This window comes from Netta rufina (assembly GCF_964035555.1).
Source record: "Netta rufina genome assembly, chromosome: 2".
NCBI lineage: Eukaryota > Metazoa > Chordata > Aves > Anseriformes > Anatidae > Netta > Netta rufina.
Window position 1 is genome coordinate 28712427 of NC_140124.1, and position 19980 is coordinate 28732406.

At 36.1% G+C, this 19980-nt stretch overlaps 1 protein-coding gene across 1 annotated transcript in view; it reads left to right on the plus strand.

The window, feature by feature from the left end:
- PHF14 (PHD finger protein 14) overlaps positions 1-13368 on the plus strand; it is a gene marked incomplete at its 3' end in the record, with an annotated part of 165152 nt that extends 151784 nt beyond the window's left edge. Inside the window, exon 20 of the mRNA XM_084282777.1 lies at positions 13305-13368. The remainder of the gene's footprint in view (positions 1-13304) is intronic.
- Positions 13369-19980: the final 6612 nt, after the last annotated feature.

The window sequence follows — 19980 nt, forward strand, 5'->3', positions numbered from 1 at the left end:
GGGGGTTCAACAAATGATATTGTGACTTCAACATTTTAAGGAAAAGGAGATAGATAATGATTTATAATGTAAGCTCTGTAATGAGCTCTTCTACCATAAATATTCAGAACACTAATTATTTATAGGCAAATTTCTCTATCTTTGGGAATCTTTTAGAATATAGTTTTTCAGTAATTGAATCACATCAAAGTTTTTTTTCCTCCCAGTCTTCTGACAAAGTTATGTGTGATGTGATGGAGGGCAGGGAGAGATAGGAAGCAAGCTGTTGTCAAGCCTCAAGTTGGCTTTGATGTCGTATACTAAAATAATAACTTCAAGATTTATCAGAAGGAAATGCACCATGAACCTGTAAGGGATCCTGTTTATGGTGACTGCCTAGATCAAGGTAAGCTTTGTCAATTAACTTGATTCTAAATTTCAGAAAAGCAATTAAACTTATATATCTATATGTATATGTATATGTATACATCTATATCTATATATCTATATCTATATGTATATCTCTATGTGTATATATAAACACCACTAGCGAAAAACTTTTGTAATGATTTCAGAGCATGTTTGGAGGTAGGTTCTCTCACAGAGCAGATTTTTCAAGGTTCATTTCGATTATGGTATTACCTTAAGTGGTTGGTCATTGCATTACTTCCAGTTGAAAGAGTTTCATCAGATTATGACTTCACAAAACTGCAGTGAAACATCATCACTCTTCTGACAAATCACCAAAAAATCTCTCAGTATATCCAGTGAATTATATAACACTTGTTTTTAGAACCTGCATGGTTTAATAGCTGAAGGGCAGTTCAATCCCACCATGCCACTTTCTCATTCTCCCTACTCAGAAGAAAGAAGGAAGAAAATACAATGAAAAAAGAAAACCTCATGGGTTGAAATAAAGGCAGTTTAAGTAAAAAAAAAAAAAAAAAAAGGCTGATGAAAGTGAAAGGGGACAACAAATATTCTCTAGACCAATATTTTCACAATGAGAGCCTCCCTTTCTCCTTCCCTTACTTCAGCTTTTATTGCTGAGCATGACTTCATACAGTATCCTTCTGGTTGGTTCTGGTTGGTTTAGGTCAGATACCCTGGTGATGTTCCATCCCTAACTCTTGCTCACATCCAGTCTACTGGCCTTTGAGGGAGGGGTTGGAGAAACAGCCTTGATGCTGTGACAGCACTGCTCATCTATAGCCAAAACATTGATGCAATACCAATCCTGTTCTACCTAAAGGTGGAGAGCACAGCACTAAATGGGTTGCTGTGGGGAAAACTAACTCCATTCCATCCAGACTCAGTACAGAACCTTGCTTGGAAATTCAAAGTTTAGAGAGGAATTTGAAGAGAATTTATTTCACATATTTTTTTTTTTTTTTCACTTAGAAGCCGATCAACTTAAAACTATTAAAACATCAGTATATTATGTGTTACAGTTATGACTCAAAATTTAGTGTGTGTTTGTTACCAACATACCCTTGATGCTTCATGGAGTTGAAATGCTCCACTGTATGAAACACGACTGTACAGGCATTCTTACAGGATAAGAACAGTAAGTGCTCCCTTAAGTACAGAAATAAAGTTAAAAATGTAGCAACAAACAAATCTATAAGTCTGCCTTTGCCTTCAAATCAACTGAATCCTGATTTCCAAAGCCATAAACTTCTTGTCCAACTTGATGTAAGGTCCATAGCCTCAAAGTTAAAACCAAGTTAAGGTCAATAGCCTTAAAGTCTGGGTCTCGCTGTGTAAATAGAGGTATGCTTGTACATCTCATAAGGGAATGATTTTGACTTTAGGGTAGGTCTGCAGTGCTAGTGTTTATTTAGATTAAATGAATGATAGGGAAGGTGTAGGTCTTCCACAAAGGATTGTACCTGGGTTGATAGTGTAAAGATGTGGATCTATTTCTGGACTAGGATGCTCTTTTGGGGATTTTACTTAATGCATGTTGAAGTCATTGCGAAGTCAGTCAAGTTGTTTTTGTTGAATTCTGATTTTAATCCTTTTGCTTGATACTGTGCTAAACTGTGCAGTTCCTTGTTAGTACACACCGTATGTATAGGAGCCAAAAGAACAGTAATAGGAAACAATTTTTCTGCTTTTGCCATGCAGAATTGGTCCTATCAAGTAATTGTTTTATAAATCTAAATACTGTTGTGTAAAGACGGTGCTTTCAAAAATAATATAATAATATTAGAAATCCACTGAGTGTTTGATAACACTGCAAATAAAGAAAATAACTGGAATAATGTGTTCATGTAACTAGAAGTTTGAATGTCACTTCGTGTTTTGGGAGACCTAAAAAAAGGAATTGTGTTTAAAAATGTAAAGTAAAAGCCTCTTCCATCTCTGATTTCTTTGTCTGTAGCACAGGTTTTATTTGTTATTGAAGCTAATCCCTCCATCTACTTCCCCAACTTTTTTTCATTTCCTTGATTTATCATTTGCAACTTCATGGATTATCATTGAAAGTGGTAATTATAACAAATATGAAGGCATTTTCACAGCATTTGCTTATATCACTTTTTGGAAATTAGATTACTAAAATAAAGGCATTTCCATTGTTGTTCAGACTGCTATGTTATCATATTAAATCCATTGAGTACTCCATCTTTTCTGCCTTGAGCCTGAACAAAATTTCATGGCTTTATTCAGGTGAAATGCTCTGATGAAATATAAAAAATGGAGAAAGAAAGGTTTCTGAATTGTTAGCTGTCATATTATAGCAATGTTTTCATTAATTCCCAAGTTATTAAATTTATAATACTGCAGTAGAGTTTTTAAAAATTGAATATTAATTTTCTTTTGTCATAAAGAAAAAAAACTTTGGTTGTGCTTTTTACAGTAATTTAATTAAGCATTGCCTCCAAGTTCATTTCAGTATCTATCATGGCTCACTAAAGTTAGATTCAGTATAGAATGGTAGATTAATTGCCCTTTGTCTTAGATGAAATAAGAATCCTAAATATGCCGAGTCATGAAATTTAATTGTGTTCGTCAATTGCTTATTCAATGCTTTGGAAACCTAAATCAAGAAATACTGAAGAAGAAGGCCAAAGGTTGTTAAATGTAGCGAGTAACACAGATTTTGAACTTTACTTAATGAACCGAATGTTTATTACTATGAAATAAATGCACCATTTAAAGAATTATGGAGAAAATGTAAAATATTAAAACTCTAATTAATTTTGATCAGAAGCATGCAATGTACTCATTTTTCCTAAAACATTTTCATTAGGGTCTAGATTTTCTCTGTTATAGAGAGAAATTTATTCCTTTCATACAATAGTACTATCTCTTTCTGTTAAAAAAGTGTACTTCATTGATGTTTAGTGCAGTATCTTTCAGCTGCTTTCAACTGTAGGCAGCATTTCTAAACCGTAGTTTGCAGGAGCATTTCTCTGTAACTCATTTGTGCATACTTTGTTTATTATTGTTAGTCACTTTGGGAACAAACAACATTCAGGCCTTTTGATAGAAGTGTGAATAAATGAACTTATTTGTGAAAATAGTTAAGTATGAAAAAACCTCCTCAAATATAATTTAGTAGCTCCCAAGATACACATAGAGCCCCAACAACTGATCAGTCAAAAGAACAGCCTTTTATTTGTATATTTATTATGTACACTACTAAGAAATAAAAATGTTTAAAAGAGCTGTTAATTCCTCATTGTTGGCCTGAGAACCTTTTGTTTTCATGTAGCTGTTGTAAGAAAATGACATTTTATTTCTTAGAATCAAGAAATTTTCATTCTTATAATTTGGTAAATGTGTACTGTAAATTTGGAAGGAGTATAGGCATAGATATTTAAAATCATCGTTTTTTGATTAGAGTATGCATTTCTAGGGTACAGAATACTATTCTTTAGTAGTATTGTGAGTATATATATAGTGGAACTTTTAACTTTAATTTATAATTCATAACAATAATGATTATACTGTCATATAAGTAGAAAATATTATTGTGGTTTCCATATATATGTATATTTACATATACACAGATATAAGTGGTATAACTGAGTGACAAATTTGCTTTAGAAAGGTTCTTAGGGATAGGGTCAGACTTGAAAGACATGAATGAAAGACAAGCTTGCATTCTGAGTCTGAAGAGGAGATTAAGAAAGCTTGTCCCTATAGATACAGACACGGTAAAATCCTTTTGAAGTGGCTTTTCATCTATTTCATATTTGATATTTCAGGCTTTTAATAGTTAAGCATTCATAGATACTGTGTAAAGTTCATAAACCTTTAAAGACTTGAGTTGTTAAAGAGGAAACATTTTCCTGTACTTTCTTCAAGGAGAACCAGCTGAACTTTTAAAACAATGGTTTGGTTTCAAGCACCACCTGCCCTGAAGAGCATCCCAACTGTAGTGGCAGTCAGCCAAAAGGACCACTCAGTGGAATGGTTGCCTTCTAAAAATGAGATAAACAGATGGAGGATTGGAAATCTGGCATAAAATTCCACTTCTGTACTAAGCGTGACATGAAATTTGGCTGTAAGGACTCTTGCAATTGTACATTTTTCTATACGATCAGAATTAGAAAAAAAGGAAATAGAAAATACAAAACACCGACAACCATTTCAAAAAGCCTTCAAGTTCTTGTACCAGTACAAGTTAAAGGAAAGAGTTTGTGATAAACAAGCAGCTGTCTGTAGCTTCTTAAGAGGCGCGGGAGTGTCAAAACATTTCTCCTAGTCTTGCATTGCCACCTAGAGTACCATGCCCTGCACTGCAGCGGTGAAGGGCTCCCGCGGAACCACCGAGCAGTTCAACGTCGCTCTGCGCTGAAAAAAACGGGGCGGGGAGCTGCTTCCAACTAATCGATGGCATGTTTATTTACATCACAATGCTTAGCTCATTCATAGCCCCCATTTTTTGAATGTTACCAGATCAGGTGAGATTTTGTTGTAGGAATTCGGTGGGGTCTGACAGTAAGAATTAATGGAGATGCACGTTAAAAGGTACGACTGTCAGCTTGCCAGTGGTCCCAGAGGGTGCATTTTCTTGATGTCTGCTTCAGAATACTTCATGAAGCAAATGTCAAACTTGTCAAGGCTGTCACTATGAAAATGATCCATGTAGCAAGGGTCTCCTTTTCCTGGGAAACAAACAGCTGCCTTATCACTGAAGTGCTGCAGTGACAGAAAACTGTCATCTATCATGAGAAATTTATATTTGCTTCTAATATCCATTGGTAAAGAACTGTTCCAGTTGTACTCTGTATTTTTGCACCACTCTTCGTTATAAGGGTTGTCAGCAATACATTTGAAGCAGATAGCATGGGCTTTGGAAGAAAAATAACTTCTGAATTTTAGTGTCGGATGCTCACCTTTTGCTGATTTAACAGAAAGACTGGCTTAATTCTCAATTTATAACCCTGCAAACTCCTTTTCCTCCAAATTTGGCATATTCAATTGGAAAGGAAGAATTTAGCTCTCATAGTTTCTAAAGTCCCTTTGTCCTCTTGTATTTTTATATAGTTATAGTTATATAGTTATATTTTATATAGTTATAGTTATAGTTTATATAGTTAGTATTTTTACCTGCTTCCAGCTGATGTTTTGTAGTCTAGAATCTGTGAGATAGATGATGTCTGCTGTCCTGAACCTGCTGTCTAGGTTGGGGTTTTAAAAATGCTAGTATGCAAACATCCTCCCAATGAGATATAAACTGCAATGTCCATGAACTATAACATCTTGATTGTATGTAGTGACTTGTATTTATAAGTACCACACCGAGTTAGCAAATATTGCTTTCCATCTACTTGACTGTGTAAAACTGCTGCCGTCAGAAGAGTCCGGTTGTGTTCTTCCTGCTGGCAGCAGTGACCTGCCTTGCCGCACCTCCAGCACTGAGGCCATTTAGTAGTTGTGTGAGGTTTGTGGTTCAACCAAATGAGAAGTTCAGATTCTGCAGTTTGGAGGAAACATCCATATAGAGAGTCTCACAGGTTCTTTTACCATGTGCTTCCATGGAAGAACAATCCTTGTTCTGGAGTCTACATCATAGTTACATTCATTATACTTGAATACAAAACATAATCTTTCTCTTGTTTTGTATTTATTTCCTTATAGAGGTTTAAAGACTTTTATTTTTTATAGTTTGGAACACTTGGTGTTTCGTATGACCAGCTGGACACCCTCAATGAAGCCTAGTATATTAGTCATATTACACCTCTTTTGCGTTAAGGTAGTACAAAAAGTAATAATATTGGAATTTGGTCCTGAGTGTTTTTGAGGTGGTATTTCTAGATTATGTGATAGCATGGAAAACCCTTCAGTCATTTCTTAGTAGTACAAATTTTATTTTAGCTCACTTATTCAGATGTTCATCATACTAGGGGCCAGGCGTCATGGAAAGAATACAGGGATGCTGTTTGTGTTTGTAGGGAGAAAGTTCGAGTGGTCAAAGCACAGCTAGAGTTGAAGCTGGCTGTGTCTGTGAGAGAAAATAAAAAGGGTTTTTTTAGATATGTAAATGGAAAAAGGAGAACTAAAGAATACATAGGGCCGCTCCTTGATAGGGAAGGTCTCCTCACAGACGATGACGTAGGCAAAGCAGAGACGCTTAACGCCTTCTTTGCCTCTGTCTTCAATGCCGATGATGGGCTTCGGGACCCAGGGTGTCCTGAGCTGGAGGGCCGGGACGGTGGGGATGACAAACTCCCAACTGACCCTGAACGTGTGCGGGATTTGCTACTCCACCTGGATCCCTACAAGTCCATGGGTCCAGATGGGATTCATCCCCGGGTGCTGAAAGAGCTGGCGGATGTCATCGCGGAACCTCTTTCAATTATTTTTCAACGATCCTGGGAATTTGGAGAGGTCCCGGTAGACTGGAAGCTGGCAAATGTTGTGCCAATTTTCAAGAAGGGTCAGAAAGAAGACCCTAGCAATTACAGGCCTGTCAGTCTCACGTCAGTGCCTGGTAAAGTCATGGAGAAGTTGGTTCTCGGTCTTATTGAGGCGCACCTGGGGGACAAAGCAGTCATTGGTCCCAGCCAGCATGGGTTTGTGAAGGGTAGGTCCTGCCTAACTAACCTGATTTCCTTTTATGATAAGATCACCCGTATGGTGGACCAAGGGAAACCAGCTGATGTGATTTTTTTGGACTTCAGCAAGGCTTTTGACACGGTTTCCCATAGGATCCTACTGGACAAAATGTCCACCATACAGCTAAATAAAAACATCATACGATGGGTGAGCAATTGGCTAACGGTCAGGGCCCAAAGGGTTATGGTAAATGGGGCTGCGTCAGGCTGGCGGGCGGTCACCAGTGGGGTCCCTCAAGGCTCCATTTTAGGGCCGGTACTTTTCAATATTTTTATAAACGATCTGGATGTAGGAATAGAGGGTATTTTGAGTAAGTTTGCTGATGACACCAAACTTGGAGGAGTTGTGGACTCAAATGAGGGCGTAAAGGCCTTACAGAGGGATCTGGACAGGTTGGAGAGCTGGGCGATCACCAACCGCATGAAGTTCAATAAGAGCAAGTGCCGGGTCCTGCACCTGGGACGGGGAAACCCTGGCTGCATGTACAGACTGGGCGATGAGACGCTGGAGAGCAGCCTAGAAGAGAGGGATCTGGGGGTCGTGGTAGACAGCAAGTTGAATATGAGCCAGCAATGTGCCCTGGCAGCCAGGAGGGCCAATCGTGTCCTGGGGTGCATCAAGCACGGCATCGCTAGTAGGTCAAGGGAGGTGATTGTCCCGCTCTACTCTGCGCTGGTGCGGCCTCACCTCGAGTACTGTGTGCAGTTCTGGGCACCACAGTATAAAAAGGACATGAAACTGTTGGAAAGTGTCCAGAGGAGGGCTACGAAGATGGTGAAAGGCCTGGAGGGGAAGACGTATGAGGAACGGCTGAGGTCACTGGGCCTGTTCAGCCTGGAGAAGAGGAGGCTGAGGGGAGACCTCATCACAGCCTACAACTTCCTCGTAAGGGGGTGTCGAGATGCAGGAGACCTTTTCTCCATTAACACTAGTGACAGGACCCGCGGGAACGGGGTTAAGCTGAGGCAGGGGAAATTTAGGCTGGACGTCAGGAGGGGGTTCTTCACAGAGAGGGTGGTTGCACACTGGAACAGGCTCCCCAGGGAAGTGGTCACTGCACCGAGCCTGTCTGAATTTAAGAAGAGATTGGACTGTGAACTTAGGCACATGGTCTGAACTTTTGGGTAGACCTGTGCGGTGTCAAGAGTTGGACTTGATGATCCTTAAGGGTCCCTTCCAACTCAGGATATTCTATGATTCTATGATTCTATGATACTATGATACTATGATATATATATTTTTATTAAGTTCATATAACACATCTTGAACTTCACATAGGTCAAAACCAGAAATTTAACTTTATTAAAAATATTTTTGTAATAAAACTTTAGAAATTACAGGTGTCGTGTAATGCACAAATCTGTGAAATGCAGTTAACGGATGTGTGATCTGTTCTATGTACAGTGCAGTGTCAATTTCCATGCATAGTTAAGAATTGTCTAATCCACTGTTATCTTTGAGATTTCATATAATTGAATAAAAAGAAATTCTCAGACATTTCAAATGAAGGTTGTTGAAGGGGGAAAAAGAGAAAGGGACATTCAGAACCCTAGTTCTAAGATATATATACATATATACTTTTATATATATAAATATATATATATATATATTTTTTTTTTCTCATGTCAGAATTTATCTATAGGGGAGTATTCTGCAATAATTACTACAAAATAAATTTTCCACATGGGGCCACTTATTCTATGCTAACATTTACTATGAGTAACATTTGTAGTTAACCTTAAACATGCTTTCAAAGGAGATGAAGTTATATGACAGAAACACACACCGTCTCTCAACTGTCAGATCAAAATTTTCAGAAATAGGAACTTATACGTCAACCTCTTACATCTAGTTTTTGCCACCTAAAGGCATCTAAATTTCAAAGTATTCCTGTTCACTTTAGCAGAGCTACTAAATGCTCAATACTTTCATAATAATTCACAATGCTTAATTAGGAGGCAGACTGAAGTCTCTCGGTTTTAACTTCTGGGCCCTACTCTGTTACTGTCACCCACTAATGCTCAACTACCAGGTGTAGACTAAGTAGCTTGAACCAAGAGGTTCAAATGTCCTCAGGGTTTTTTAAGTCATGTGTAGATCAGCCAAAGGACCCTTTAATCCAGTTCCTTGATTCCATCAGGAAGTGGAAGAATGCCTGGGGAAAGGGTGTAAGAAACAGGATGGTGTAGAAGGTCTTCCCCCTTGGGATGTCCAGCTGTTCTGTGGCTTAAGAAGCTCATGTTTCATGTAAAGTATTAGGTTTAATGGCAATTTTTAAAGCCCTTTGTTGTTTTCCTCACCACTGTTTTTTTTGTTTGTTTTGTTTTGTTTTGTTTTTGTAAATCTATAAGAACAATTCCAGACTAGTAAACTTAATTAATTTCAACATGAAAATAACCTTTGGGCTGCTAAATGCAACTTTTCAGTAAGAGTAGTAATAGTCTCAGTAAATACGGTCTTGAGGGATTCACTTCCCTTTGCTACTCCTACAAGTCATCAGATCTGTGTTAGGGCATATTTTATGTGACTGCATTCAAAATTCACTTAATGTTTGAGTCTACAGTTGGCTGTAGTTAGAAAAGATACTGAAACGAGTTTGATTTGTGACATCTACTAGGAAGACCTACTTTGATGGTTTAACATTTTAACACTGAAAGGACTGTTCTGTTTCAGAATTCTTAGGGCAGAATGCACCAGGCAAAATAAATAATAATGAAAAATAGAGATGTGAGGTACTAATAGAAATAATGCAAACTGAATTTTGCAAAGCAGAAACTACAATTCCATATTTCATCCAGTATTTATAACCAGAAATATGTAAACCAGTAATAGCAACTTTACACATTGCTATCATAGACTGTTTTTAACTGATAATGAAAACAAATAAAAGGTTTTCCTTTGCTACCCTTCAGAATTAAAAGCTTTATAATGGTAGGTGGTAATTAGTAAAACAAATATATTAAATATGTTTAATTTTCAGTCTGGCATCATTACTTCATAATTAGGTTACACAGGGTATTTAACTGAACATTCAAACATTATTAATGGCATTAGAAACTCCAACAAATTCAGTACTGTATATGCAATCATTGGGATGCCTCTTGGGTTATTAGAGAAAATATTTAAAATTTTATAGAAATTTTGCATTGTCAACAAACTGAAGGAATAGCAAGCCTTCACACCTTAGTGTATGGTCAAAAATTGCACTCTAAATTGGCATTTAAAATCCTTCCCAATTATACTTGCAGTGACATTACCCTTTTTATAATAGGAGTTTGTGTCAAAATTTTATGATAATTTTCAGTAATTAGCAAATTTGTCATTTTCAGGACACTGCTGTCACTTTTTTTTTTTTTTTTTTTTTTTTCCCTTTTGGAAAGCTGCATGGTTGTCAGAATAGTTAGTTCATACTTTCCAGTGTCCCCTGCCAGTTATTTCTGGCATCTCTTGCCCTGGCACTGTTGTTCATGTGGTAATGCACAGCTCAGTGAACTGATCTGGCTGATAATATATGTAACAAAGAAAACATTTTCTCCTCTTGTTAATCCATATCCTAAGAAAGATGAACCATCATGCCTTTCCAACAAGTCACCTATTAGATTTTCATTTCAAAATAATATGTGACACTTTCTGTTCTTGGAAAATGGAAATGAAATAAAAGTGCCTCTGCAAAACTAAGATGTCCCATGTGGAGTATGATTTAATACAACACAATTTAGAAAGCTTTTGTGCTTGAAAATATCAAAATAACAAAAAATAACAAAATAACAACCAGGAACTTGGATGACTTGCATGTGGAAGTCAGCCGCATAAATCCAATTTATACTCACCTAGTAGATTTTACCAGTTTGGATATGTTTAACTGCATTGAAGTAGCAGCAGATGAACAAAAGAAAGACCATTGATACTGCAAAATATCCCAAAACAGGTGATTCCATCTTTAGTATTCATGCAGAGCAAATCCTAGACTTCTCTTAACCAGTCAGCCATCATTTCTGCTTCTCAGAAAACACTGAGCACTGCAGCTGCTGCTGTAAACTAGGAAATCTGCCAGACAGCAAGCATAACCTTATGAGCACAAAATTAAAACATGTCAAGTCTACAAAAAAAACAGAAGATTCTTTTCTGAATTGTCTTTCACTGGATAAAGCCTTTTGTCCTAAAAAACAGGCTCAGAAAGCTAATGTTCAGCCTAATATTTCTTCACCCTCCTATAGTCCTCACTGAAGGTAAGACCCAGGTCCTTTTCCTGTAGTCTCTGAAATTTCTGCATGCTTCTTCTGCTAAAAGAGGAAAGCCTAAGTCAAGTGTGTTGGGAAAGAATGGCTGTGTAGGGTTTACATTCCCCTTGGGAAGGAGGACGACAAAGGACATTGGAATAACAGCAGGTTATATACTGGAAAGATGGGAAATTTGGCATTGAGGTCACCAAAATATGACTTACGAAGGTAAGGATCTACAGAAACATGCAGATTTGCTGTCTTCAAGCCCATCCTGAAAGAACCTTGCTGCTTTTCTATACGAGACAACAGTTTCTGTGGATAGCTTTTTTATTCAGCGATATTCTTTGTCTCCTGTAAGCAGTACATATAAGCTCAGTTACACACTGCTCCTTTGTTGTTTCCCAGTCTGCCTAGCCTTTATTTGCATTAGAAGTTTGACCTTTATGTGTGTACTATACAATACACTCTTCAATATGTACTACACTTGTAATTTAAACAAATCAATAATCTTTGGTTTAGCACACATGCATAGATGTGTTTCCTCACCTGAACTAGAAGAATCACAGTACTCACTACATGTTTAAAACATAATTGAAGAGATGACTATCCAGGAAGTTAGAAAAATGCATTTAGTCTTGAGTGGCCAGTTATGAAACTCGTATTTCTCATGTCTACCTTACTTCCAGAAGGTGAGAGAATTTGGAAACAGGATGCTTTGGAGTATACACTTATTTAGTAGAGCAACTAGCTTTTCATTTTTTTCAATGTTTTGTGACATAATCTGAGACTATAAGTTTTTAATGAGATTTTCTGTTGCTGTTCTATTTTGTGTATTTTGTGTAGAAAAGGGAAGACTAGGATGCAAAAAGATAAACTCATTTGCCTAGAAGAATGAAGGTGCTGTGTTAAAGTGGGAAGCCACATTGTGATTTTCTGGGTCCCACCTAATGTCCTTGACATTTCTCTCTCAGATGTTGATGAGTGATGTTACAGCAGCCAGAATGCTTCTTTGCTCCCAAATGTCTATTCATTTGCTCTCCTTTTTGTTTCTAGAGCAAGGAAGATTCTCTGTATTGTGAATTAAAATGCAGGCAGGAAAACTGGCTGTACTTTGAACGCGTGATAAGGCCTGTTGGTGATGTGATAGCTTGCAAGTTGCCTTATGAAACAGTTTTCTCAGACTTCTGCAATTTATACTTTAGAGGTCATGATTTTGTACTGGACACAAAATAGTATCCATTCCTATGAAGACCGGCATTATGATGTCACTTCATTGTTTTCAGTGTGATCCAGCAAAATTCATCTTGAATTATGAGCCCAACTCTTGGAGTTGAAGCTGTAGAATATTGTAAGCATGCCGCTGCCTGACATGCTCATGTTTCCTATTTTAGACCTGACTGATCTTCAGATAACATATGGTGGTACAAGTAATTGGAAAATTGGCAGACCTGTCAAGAAAATATGCTAGATGGGACAAAAATACGATGCTGCAGCACATAAAGTGTCTCTGAACTTAAATTTATTGTCTTGTATCAAATGGTGAAGTAAACATATCTGGTCTCAAAAAAAAAATGAAACATTTTTCAATGGCAGATGCTTTTCAAAAGTAATTTTTAGAACAATGATGAAAGTTCTTGCATTTGAAAATAATTTAGTGGAAACCTCTGGTCAAGAACAAAGGAAAAGTGTGACATACTGTCTGCTGAAAATGTTTGAATATCTTGCCATCTGTGTATGGTTTAGGATTTTTTTTTAATTTTTTTTTTTTTATATAACAAACAAGTAGATTGGTCAGGGCTACAACTGAAACATTTACTTATTAAATTATTCTTCTACTATGAATGCCGATGATGAGACTTGATTAAATTTTATTTTTATTTCATCTATTAATGATTATTTTTTTGCTTATTTTTATGCTTATCAAAAGATGACAAAAGTATGAACAGAATTCTGTGCATATGTTTAAGTACAAAAAGTGTACTTCTTCAATAGATTGGTTAATGCTCATGTTTTTATTTTCTTTTACAGGAAGATGAAAATGAAACTGAGGCAGGAAGTCTATCTCGGGAGCTGAACATGGAACAGAAAAAATCCCAAAAATAGGAGATTGCTGTCTTGTTTGAAATATTTGGAAGTTGTGTAACAGTGATTATAGTTTCTCATTGTAAAAATAACAAAAAAATTCTCAATAAAGTCATTGAAAATTAAATTCATTCTGCACTGGGGAATTAATTACGTAGCTCCTGGTGATATCTGTGATTATATTGCAAGCTGAGTTATCAGAACTGAGCACCATACCAATAAATGTATAAATGCTTCTTGAACATGGGTGGAAAGCTGATGAGTTATTCATAACTAAAAACACTTACTAAGCAAACAGGACTTTTTTTTTTCTTTTCCTGATGAGTGATGTTATCCTTAAAGGATAGTTATAGCTCAGACACATTTTTGTATTTCTGAGTAAGAGCTTTGATACTTAAAAATTAGATAAATGTGTGTTCTAGATAAATGTATGTTCTCTTAAAGAAGTTCTGGAATTTCTTCTGATTAAAATAAATGTTGCTGGAGACTGGGTGAAGGCAAAGATTTTGTGGTGTTTTCAGTGTGTTTTCATAAATAATTAATTTTTCATGTGTATACCTTGTGATTTCTAGTTTATTTCATGATGTATTATCATTTTCTTCCATGCAAGCCTTATTTGTCTTTATGTGATCATCTTGTAATGAATGTCACAAAAAGTGCCAAATAATGTTCTTGATTAGGCCATCCCACCCAGCTCTAATTCCTTCATAAAATTCTTTGCATTGTAAAATCATAAAATGACTTCTCCCTGTGTCATCAGTCCTTAAGTGAGTATGGAAATCTTAAAAATAAAAATAAAAATAAAAAACACCTTCATCCTGACAGAAAAACCTTTCTCATTACCTCTGCTTTTAAGTCTGTGCAGGTCAGTATGTGGGAAAGTTAGTACAAGAAATTCAGATGTAGCTTTGTAGCCTGATAATTGTTCACATGCAATAAAGAAAAAAATAATCTTACTAATTCTGTTTCAGAATTAGAGCAATACTTGCTGAAGTCCCTTGAGGAGAGTTTTCCTTTGCAGTAGGAGAAATGTGTTTTCTCCGATTGAAAAAATTGACCTCTTTTCCTACTGTTCCATATTTTTTCTGTTACTCTGCATATTAAAATATACAGTGTATATTAAAATATAAACTGTTAAATCAGATTGTAAATAATATCCATCCTCAATTTATCCCATCAGTATAAATTATAGTTTCAGGTATTTCAAAAACAAAACACCTATGATTAAGCAGTATCTTATGAATTTTCTGGTTCACGAGGTTCAAATATGCGTGGCTCTTCAACAAATTTCAATCACAATTACTCTACAGCAGTTTAATAACACTAGACCTCATTTTAACAAATGCAGTTATCATGTAAATTATAATAGAAAATAAATTCAGCATTGGTCCTTTTAGTGTATATCAACCATTGTAGCCATCTCAGAATAAAAGGGGGGAATATAATTTTTATTTCATCGTAGTGGAAGAGAAAGAATTAGAAAAGACAGAAACAGGGATTTACCCCACAGGACCTTATGGGCCTGCACAATATATATTATATATATAATACAGTATTATATATACTGTAATATACTATATATATATTATATATATGTACTATAATATACTATATATATACTATAATATACTATAATACTATATATATACTATATATATATAGCAGTATATATACTACTATATATATACATATAGTACGTATATATATACATATATACATATATATATATACATATGTAGTATATATATATATACTACTATACTATATATATTACATAGTATATAGCACATTAGATCATTATAATATATTTTATATATTATATAATTTTATTATATATATATTTTATATATATATGTATTCTGCACAATACTGTGGAAGATCACAAGTGAGGAGAGAGTACAGTGAATGTAGTTTCTGTTTTAGGCTAACCCAGAAAACCAAAGTTGGTTCTCAGAGCTTAGTAATCATCACGATTTAAAAAATGGGAAACATTGCCACTGGAAGGAGCTGCAAGGCTTCAAGATTTTAAAGGATGTAACAAGTAACTTCTAAGAAAAGGTGAGAGGGTGTACTGGGTCTGGCTGGAATGTTAACTTTCCCGGCAGCAGCCCATACAGTGCCGTACTCTGTACTTGTAGCTGGAACAGCAGTGTTATCACACCAGTGTTGTGTCTACTGCTGAGCAGCAGTGGCACAGCATTGGGCCTTTCTCTAACCCTCCTAGGGGGTGGGCAAAAAAGTGAGGAGAGAAACATCACTAGGGCAGCTGACCTAAACCAATCAAAGGGGTATTCCATACCATGTGGTGTCACACTCAGCAATAAAAGGTGGAAACAGGAAGAAGAGGGGAGGGGTGGGCTCTCGTTGAGAAGACGTCGGTCCTCCTCTCAAACACCGGCTGCGTGCGTTGAGGCCTTGCTTCAAGGACGTGGTCAATCATCGCTCATTTGTGGGAAGTAGAGAGTAATTTCTTTCCTCTGCACTTCCATATAGCTTTCATTTATTTTGTTTGTTTTCCTCCCTTTTTCCCCTTTCCTTTTTATTTCCCCTTAGTTAAATTGTTTAGTTCATGGTAGTCTTTATTTAATTATTATAATTATTTCCCTTGAATTAAATTATCCTTATCTCAACCCGTGAGTTGTTCTTTGCTTTACTTCTCCCCCTCCTTATCTAAAGGAGGGGGAGTGAGAGAGCGGTTGTGGGGTTTAGCTGCCCAGCACGGTAAAACCACCACAGAGGGTGGGGTTTATGTAGAAATTATGGCAAAAGGCTTAGACAAAGGTAGCATAGCATGGGGGTAAGTTATTTACTGGGATGGATTATGACTGTGTCCTGGACTCTCTGCCTGTCCCCACCTATAAGGCAGTCAATGTTTGGGGTTCTCCACCCAAACTGTCTTTCCAAAATTAGCAGATATGTTCCCTGTCATACCGAATGATCTATTGCTTTTCAGTTCATGGCACCAAGTTTGTTCTTTTGCCATGAGTCTAAACTCTGTGGCAGACTGGGACTGTAAAGGTGCATAAGATGAGAAGGGTAGATATTTGGTGTTCGGTATTTGTATGAAAATATATTACTTGGCATTCAAACACCTCAGTTAGAAAGACAGTACAGATGTTGAAAGATGCAGAAGGTTCCATTTGATTCATAATGCCTATGAGCTTAAAATGACTACACCTGTATCTTAAATTCTTAAGATATCAACTTCATAAAGAAAGAACAGCCACATAACATATGTCACCAGAAGTCCACAGTCAGAGCTGATAAATATAAATCTGTCCCTAGGTTAATTTATTTAATTCAAAAAGTTGTAGCATGACAGAAATTAGAGTTTTCATCTGCAAAATAATAAAAATGATCACTGTTATAACCAGCTGAATCTGAGAATGAAGTGAAACAAATTTTACTGAATCAAAAATACCAATCTAAATTCATCCCTTTCACAAAAATGAAGGAAACCTGTTTGTTGCCTTGAGTATAGCTAATTTTACTAAAGAGAGATTTTTTTTTTTTTCTTATAAAGGTCACATAAAGACTATACAAAATAGGTGACTTCATTTCCATTATCTTGATTCTGATCAAATTAAAATTTGCTGCTGAACAGACTTTTTTTTAATTATTATTCTTGAGTGTTCAGACTAACGATGTGAATTTCATCATATATTTTTTTCTCAGTGTCTAAAAATGTTTTGGACACAATGCACTGCGAAAAGCAGATGGGTGCAACTGGCCTACAAAGCTTTCACATGATGTTGCTCAGTGCTGTGCCTCAGCAGAATTAAGTTGAAAACCTGATACAGAATACTGTGGCTTTTATCAAAGGTATGTCTATGCTGTACTCAAACAGAAGCCAGCTTGGGTACCAAAAGCAGTCTAGCTCCTGTAGGGTGAAGCTTAAATAATATCTGAATATGTTCAAAGGCTTAGAGAGATGGGATGAGCAAAAGTTTACACAGCTTTAATTCAGCTGGCTAAAGCCATATTTATGGAGCAACATGTTCCTTGAATGTAAATGTACACAGACACATATATATGTGTGCCAGACCAGCCAATTTTAATGTCCTTTTTATTTTATTCACCCTCTCCCATGCAGTCCTTGAATAATGAAAGTCACATGCTGAAAGTCTAGATCAAGAGCTATTTGTTTCCCACTCCATCCCTGTCAAGTATGACAGTGATGGTGGTCTCCAGTTGGGAACAGCAGTTTCCTCATTTACTCCAGTAATAGGTATTTTAGGGTGGCTTAGAGCATAATCATGTTTTCCATGCTTGAAAATAAACTGTCCTTTTCCTCATACTAAAGCAAATTTACCAGTTTTTGTACAGTTCGTGATGGATTGCTGTTGGTTTTTGTTCAGTGCTCCATGTTTGCTCATTCTCCTCTGTGGAACAGTGGTCTATCCAGGATTTTGTGGACTCCAACACTGATTGTTTGTTGTTTTTTTGTTTGTTTTTGTTTTGTTTTTCTTTTGATTTCCTGTTACACACAATCACTTCATCCTCAGATAAGAGCAAATTTCTCTATCAATGTAATTTTTGTTCATAGAAAATGAATTCTGTTGGCTCTTAAATGTTGTGCATTCATAAAGACTCTCCAAAAATGAAATATATTTTGGTATTTTAATATGAAATATGACATATGATAAGCTAATCCTAACACAATATTTATTTTTCTGCTCATTAGAGAGCATTGTCATTCTTTTACATTAAGAAAATGATTTAAACATGAGTATTTGTTCTCAGGAGAATCAATATTTGTGCAAACAGTTTTTAAAGGGAAAAAGACACTGAAAGAGAAGTATATCATTTTACTACTTCTTTGTTATTGTAGTCCTGTAAGCCTTCTACCTCTGGGATGGTTGCTCTGTATCACACTACAGAAGCTAACTCTCCCTGACATTAGGCTGGATAGGTTTTACTCTGTGGAAAGTGAAGGTTGATTAGAAACTGACGTTATTTCACATGATCTAAAGAAAACAATTTTTACATAGCAATGAATAAATGACTTCTATCACCTATCTAAGGTTGTAGTGTGAAATCATAGCAGGTAATAAATGTTTCCCCACAGTGAGTTCAATATGGATTCCACAGTGATGTTATCTGGAAAAGGAAGTAAAATGCTGAAGGCAACAGCATGAAAATACATGCAGCTATGGCATAATTCTGATTTGTTTTAGAAGAACTATTAATTTCCTTGTTACAAAGCCAAGTAAGAGCAACCCTTTAAAATTGTTGAACCATGAAAGCCATTTCCTTACGGGTTTTAAATTTGGGAACAGACTCATGAAATTTATAGCTTTGATGAGATATTCTTTGCCTGCAGTCAAAATGAGAGCCAGATCATTGGTTTCCCAGCATGACACCTATGTATTCTTGTGTGCACTAGATATCATTAGGCTCATAATAACACAGCTATCATCACATTAACATCTAAAAGGTTCAGTGTTGATGCTTGGTTTAAGTCTCTCATTTATACCTACAGCATACTAAACAGCTGAATAAAAACAAAAGCTATACCGTACCTATATTGTGCTATTGTTCTGCACTTTAACCAAAATGCAGTCATTTTATGCCTGATCAAATTTTTATTAATTTTGTTCTTGCCAAATCATGTTGTTTTGAAAGAGCTGTAATGATGAACTAGTAGCACAACATGAATGTAGTCACAAATAATGATACAGTGAGACTATTTTTTTCTGGTTAGTTTTTCTGGTTAAGGACAGTAGCGAACATCATACACATATTGATCTAATAATTAAACATTTCAGTATATTGTTGAAAGTTTATGTCTGCCATTTTATGGTAGAAGAGAAATGTATTATAACAAGCCAACAGCATGTCTGTGCCTATATTCCTTCAGGTAAAGTGGTGCAGTCTGTAGCATCCTAGAGAGGCGTCTGGGGTTAAAAGTTAAACAAAGGAGGAATCACTACAGAAAGCAATTAATGTTACCAATCTGCTGCATACTTCTGATAGTTTTTGTTGGAAAAAAATTAAGCCCTTTTACAACATAACATTGCCACCAGATTTTACTGTGAATATCTTATCATTTCTACCAAATGAGATTTGCAGAGTGAGCTACTGATAGAATCAGTTTGCTTTCTGCCATGTAACTGAACAGGTGTGTAAAGTTTGGGAGAAACAACTTTATTCTCATAATGGAGTGAAAAAGCTTGGTGAAGCACTGGTATATAAAGTATAGAAACTTGTGGCTTATAGACAAATTCCTTATTACTGTGATCTGAAAACCTTCTGCCTTTCATTTCTATAGATGGGAGGTCATACCCATAGGATTTGTGGCTAGAGATAGTTTGCAAGTTGGGGCCATGGCATAAATTGACTCAAAACAAGCCAATTCCAGTGATGTGGAAAGAAAAATATGCAGAGACAACTTCAATCTTTAATCATCAGTCTGTTGTAAAGGTTTTAAAGGCTACGTGATACAATGATTACAAATGCTTAAAACCCTTGAGGAATATGAAACACTAACTAGCTGCTGAGGAAATGGGATTTATAAAATCTAGAATATAACAGTAGTGTTACCCACAAGAAATATTTGGGGATTTATTTATTTTTTAATTGTCTAAAGAGTGCGTCCAGCATCAATGCTTAGTATTTATTT